Source organism: Nicotiana tabacum, chromosome 5 (genome assembly GCF_000715075.1).
Source record: "Nicotiana tabacum cultivar K326 chromosome 5, ASM71507v2, whole genome shotgun sequence".
NCBI classification, from domain to species: domain Eukaryota; kingdom Viridiplantae; phylum Streptophyta; class Magnoliopsida; order Solanales; family Solanaceae; genus Nicotiana; species Nicotiana tabacum.
The window spans coordinates 11,553,013-11,559,116 of record NC_134084.1 but is presented as its reverse complement, the minus strand read 5'-3'; the positions used below and the strand labels follow the sequence as shown (position 1 = coordinate 11,559,116).

Genomic DNA, 6,104 nt, shown 5'->3' with positions numbered 1-6,104 from the left:
CCGCTTTAAAGAGAAGACACAGGTATTTATTTCAATGCTTCAATTAGTATGTGTAATTATATTATTCTGTAAAGATAGATTGTATCTAACAAAAATGGAAAAAACAAAAGGGCTTCTTTCTCTGCCTTCAAAACTCAAAACCAAGCATTTTACCCATTACTTCAAGGGGGTTTAAGGCACAGATTCAATTCTTTTAATTCTTTCTCTATCTTTATCTTCTGATGAGTTCCAAAAATTTCAAGGCTTTGCTAAAAGCCGCAATTGGTTAGTGAAAAGAACAGATTTTTTCAAGTTTACAAAGGAGAGGCTGCCGTAGCAACTGATAGGGTACCACTTTTGGGAGAAAATGAGTCGCCTAAATTCATGGGAATTGAACTTTCTTCCTTCTCCTGGCATCATTTGTGCCTTTGTTCTTTTGTTAAAGAGATATTATGGTTTTACAAGTAAACAATAGGCAAGTATGTGTAATTCGTGGTATCTTTTTGCAAGGAAACTTGTAAAGAAATGCTGAAATTCGGAAGAAACAAATTGTTTCACATATCGGTGGCTCCAAACCTACCTCCAGAAGAAGGACTGAAATGGTATTGATTCATTTTGAATACTTTAATTAAACTAACAACTATTCTTAGTTAGTTAAGTTAACGTGACTTTAACTTTTTCATTTATAGATGGCTGAAACTGGACAAAAGCCGGACGAGGACAGCTTTATCTCGCTACACATAGGAATGAAGATGAATCATATGTTAATGAGGCGGCAAAAGAGATATGTGTAAGTTTTTAATTTCTTCCATCAAATTTGCTGTCATTTGGTACCTAGTACGTAATCAGTGATTGGTTCTAAAATATGTTGTAACAAGCAATATGCGGGTGTATGTCTTTTCTCTGATTTCTTGATCCGCGACTGATGATAGGCAGCAGATTATAGGCGTTATACCGAGTTCTTGACTTAAGCTTGATTAACTCATTTTTTTTCTCCTACTTGGTTTTCACCCTTTAATATATCATTTGTTAGATAGATTAAAATCTTGATTATCATTTGGTTTAAGACATGTGACGGCAATACTTTATAAGTCCTTGAAAAACTTAAAAAAGTGAATGTTTTCAAAAAGAAGGAATCTATCAATCTTTTTTTCTTTTGACACTCATTTTTAGAAGCATCTGAATCTTACCAAAGTTTTAGATGAAAATTTTATGTTGTGAAGATATTTTTGTTACTGCAAATTGTATCTTCATGTGATATTTACCAATGTATTGCTTCTGTCATATCTGTATGACAGCTATGCACGCGCCAGATTTCTGGAATTAGGTTCATCTTTATCAAATTTGCATGTGTATTAAAATTTTCAGTAAACATCTTATCTGTTGCTAATTTAAGAGTTTAGTCATGAGAAACTGGTAAGTATGATAAATTTGCTGTTATAATTGATATAAAAGAAAAAGATACTCTTCTTCTCTTGTTTTTATTTTTTATGAACTTATCAATCAATGATTGAAGGTAGGACACTGACTTTTGGTGTATAATGTATTTAGGAAAAAATTAAACTAGCATTGAACCAAAGCACCGTGGATGAGTCTAAAATTTCGCCAAATGATGATGTTGGTAAGGTACTGGGAAAAGAGCACTCTGGAAGGGTAAGGTGCTTGGGATTAGGGCAGAGTTTTTAGACAAACAAGACCTCGTTATAGTGATTTGAATGCTTCAAGTTATAATAATGGTTCATGTTCTTCTCAATATCATACAATCAAATGTTGAATGCTCACAATCAAAGCCAAGAGAACTACAGAGAAATGATGAATGTTAACACTCAAATGATGAATGCTTTTAGGCATATATGGTAATGAAAGAAGGGAGGATACCTAAAGAATTTGCAAGGATCTTTGTTTCTCCTCCTCCTTCAACGGTAAGAAAAGTTCATAACTTTTTTATTTAATTTTGAAAGTGTGATTGATCAGTCCAAATGTGACTCTGAATTGAGAAAGAAGAAAACTTTTGTGCTATGTGGCGTTTGACTCTTTTTCTCACTTTCTTCACTCCTATATCTACACATGCATTCTCATTTTGTTGCCGGTGTGCTTTTTCCCCCACTTTCAGCTTGTGCTTAGCTGCTGCTCTCTCCAAATGTTAAGTTTTTAGCTTTAGATTTAAAGTTTTTATCTTTAGATTCTTCTTCTTATGTGACTGCAAAAGCTAAGTTTTTGTAAGGTTCTATTGCTAACTTAATTTTCTTCCTTGAATGGTCAGTGATATACATACATATGCTTTTTATGAATAATATCAAATGTGTAAGTAAAATGTATTAAAATTGCAAATAAACTTGTAGTCTTTGTTCTTTGGTATCAACAAAATCTTTGGTAGAAATTTGAGGACGAGAAGAAGCCACAGGAGCTCTTCTAAATCTAGCATGTCCAGTTCTGTTACGATCTAGAAGTGAAATTACCTTTTTGAACTTTGTAACAACAACATCGGTCACCATTTCAATTTCCATAGGGGCCTTATTTATCTCTAAATGTCCCTGTTTTGGTGCTGTATTTGTTGAGATTGAGTCTGAGATAACAATCTGATGAGTTTCTTAACACTTTCTAGACCAGAAGCAACTTCTTGTACAACTGCTTTTTCTTCCAATTTGGTCACGAAGGTACAATTCCTAGTGTTTCTGTAATCCATCATTAGTTCCACAACCATTATTAACTACTTTGGAAAACTGAGAAGTATAGCAATTTGGGCCAGTAGAAACATCAATGAATTATGGGATATTGGAAGAAGCTGAGAGAGTTTGATAAAGAGTCAAAGTGATGGCTTTTGTCATAAACTTACTACGTATTCAGATCATAGAAGTTACTGATACTTGACTGAAGCCAAGTGATTATTAATTAGGATTGTTGAGGTACTTTTCGTTAATTATATTTTATTTTAATTTTTTTGTAGCCAAGTGATGCGGCTAGCGGATCCATTTAACCCATGGATGTAAGAAGATCATCTGGTGGAAGTAATCCTAACGACAACCATTGAAGTTGCTTGCCAATGTATCGTACTCGATTGAATGGTCATAATAGATCTTTTATCCATAATATTTGGAGTAGATGTTCTGTTTAAAGTTAGTTTTAATACTAACTATAATACTGATGTTTTGTGTTTAATGGATGTAGTAGTTGTGTTTAAAGTCTGTTTTTGAGACTAATGATAATTTACTTTAATGTATTTTATGGTTTGTTAATAGGCATATTGATGTTACTTGATTCTAGTAAGCAATCTAATCTGATGATGCTTCATTATATTAACATAATTGAAATCAGATCAGTTATATGGGTATAACAATTGTCCAAAAAAAAATTCAACGAATAGCGGAGGTTATAATTGCCGCAATTTAATGTATAATAATATTGTGTGAAACGTTGCGGGGGTTAAATAAAAATATTGTAGGGGTTTTGACTGCCGCTAATTTTTATACGTGTGTTCTTACAAAGTCAAACTATCGAATTGCGGAGGTTAGACCGATGCTAAATACCAACCGATATATGATAACGATAGTCTCCCAAAAAAATACCACAAATTGATTGCGGCGAACATTATTGCGGGGGTTTTTGAAACTGCCGTAACAACATATTTCACAGGTTTCTGATCGCAGCAATATGTAAATAAAATCTCCGCAAATTTAGCGTTTTTTTGTAATTCTTGTCACAGAATGTCATTCCATCTTCATCATCTGATGGAGTCTCATTACAGAATGTTGTTGCATCTTTATCATTTGATGGTGTCTCTTCACAACTAACTAGACGTAGACGAGTTACAGATGACTCGGAGTCTCGTGATTGGGTTGTCGATGTTATAGGTACATATATAAATTAAAAATGATTTTGTTTTCCTTGATTAATATTTTTATATAGTCTTTATTTTGTTGCAAATGAACATCAAGTGATGAAATTTATTAGGATGAAGGTTCAGGATGTCTATAACTTGGAGAATGGATCGCGTGTAATTATAGAATGTGATGAGTTTGCTCAACCTATTGGAAAATCAGCCGACCTTCTTGCAGGATTTTTGGGGCAGCTTGCTATAAATCCTCGATACTTTCCTATTGGCTTCGAAAGTTGGGAATCCATGCCTAAACCTTTTGTGGACGGTGCTTTTAATGGTTTCGTAATGGTAATGCCTTTTAACTCTTTTGCTTAATTTGTATGTTAGTTCTGTCAGCAGTAAACTAACATATATTATTTTTGTGAAGTCTCGATTTTTCTTTACGAGTGATTCGAAAAAGTTAAAAGGATGAATTAACAATTCACTTAACAAAAAATGAAAGGAACTCAAGCTTAAACTATGGCATGAGGCTAAGGGATCCATCATTGAGTAAAGAAGATATCATCAAGAATGCTCCAAAAGGCATTCCCATGGTCCAATGGGCATTGTATGTTAACAATCGTCCAAAAAAGGAAACAAAAGTTGTTTGTGTTCTTCTTCTTCTTCTTCTTCTTCTTCTTCTTCTTCTTCTTCTTCTTCTTCTTCTTCTTCTTCTTCTTCTTCTCTCTTCTGCTGTTATTGCTTCTGTTTTCCTTTCTCTTTTTTGTTTCGGTGCTTCTTCTCTGCCACTGTTGTGGCTTCTTTTTTTCCCTTTTTCTTTTTGCTTTATACAACTGGGCCCCTTGTCGCTTTTTATATGTAACAAAAATTCTCCTATTTTGACTCGTAGGCGCTGATGTGATTCTTCGAGTTAACAAAGAACCAATCGACCAAGATCAAGATCTTGAACGAAAACGTGGTTTGTGGGTCGATTTCAAGAAACAACGTATCTTAAGTTTTAGGATTCGGAATCAAATGATTCAAAAACGAGGTGAAAGATGACAATCTGAACTATAAGAAAGACTATTTACTCGTTCAAAACAAGTAAATAACGGTGCTGCACCAGTTTAATGATAGTTATGATTCTATGATATCAAAAGAAAGAATTTAAATCAAAAAACGTGTTTTTGAAAGATTAAGAACTGAATAAATTCCCAAAGTCACCACTTGGAATCAATTAACATGATAAAAAAATACCACACACAATTGAAAACAAGATAGAGACTATCACCACCTTGCTTGGAACGAAAAACAAGGATAAAAAGACAAAATAGAGAAAAAGACTATTGTAAAACTAGGCAAACCTCAAAAATGTGAATTTTCTACAAGGCATGAGAACCCTTTATATAGGCCTAGTGTCTTTTCTTTGATGACTACAATTCCTATTCTAATAGAAAAATAAAATATCTAAAGACAAGGAAAGTAAAATCCCTATTCTAGAAAAGAAATTAGAATCCTACTAAAAGGAGAATCCTTATTCTAAAAGGAATAAAATAAATCCTATGTTAAGAAGAAAAGAATTTTGGCTTCTTGAAATCAATCTTGAGCTTCTTGGTCTTCTTGCACTTTTTGAAAATAAGTCCATATGTTTGAACTTGAGCTTTAAAACATGATCTTGGCTAAAATTAATAAAATTTAACTTAGATTCTTCTTTTGCATCATTTTCCCCTAGTTGAGAAAGACTCGTCCTCGAGTCTTAAGGCTCCACAAATGGCACAGGATTGACAACTTTTATGATTTTGTTGAACTGATATTCTCCTGGTTCTAAGTTGCATTTTTCTAACCTATCAAAGGGCTTCATCGTGTTATGACAAACTTTAGCATGCGGCCGAACTAAATTTCACTTTCTTAATTGTAACTTTGTACCAATATTTCTAAAGCGAGTCCTCTTAAATAGATTTTTAATCACTAATCCATAACCATAAGTTATTTTCTTTGATCTTCAGGAATCTTGAACTTCTCCATATCAATGTGGTGCTTATGGGATATGCCCCAAAAAGTCAATTTAGTACCAGAAAAACCTTTGAAAGAATCACATTCAAGTACCTTTGGATCAAGCTTGGAAATCGAAGTATATCTTTTGAGAATTCATCAGCAACAACTCTCTCATATTTAACTAGATCATATCCATTGATGGAATTTTTTTTGAGATCTCCTGTTCCAACATATTCTTGAAAATATTCATCCTTTGGGGGCAAGAAAAAAACTGAAACAAAATATGAACTCAAACCCTTCATTATGTACTCCCTTTTAAGCAACATTTTCTCAC

At 33.3% G+C, this 6,104-nt stretch overlaps 1 long non-coding RNA gene across 1 annotated transcript; it reads left to right on the top strand.

The window, feature by feature from the left end:
* LOC107759686 (uncharacterized) lies at positions 1-3,151 on the top strand. Its single transcript, XR_001642221.2, has 4 exons — positions 1-581; positions 669-769; positions 1,531-1,901; positions 2,927-3,151. It is a non-coding gene; the product is annotated as an uncharacterized LOC107759686 (long non-coding RNA).
* The last annotated feature ends 2,953 nt before the right edge of the window (positions 3,152-6,104 follow it).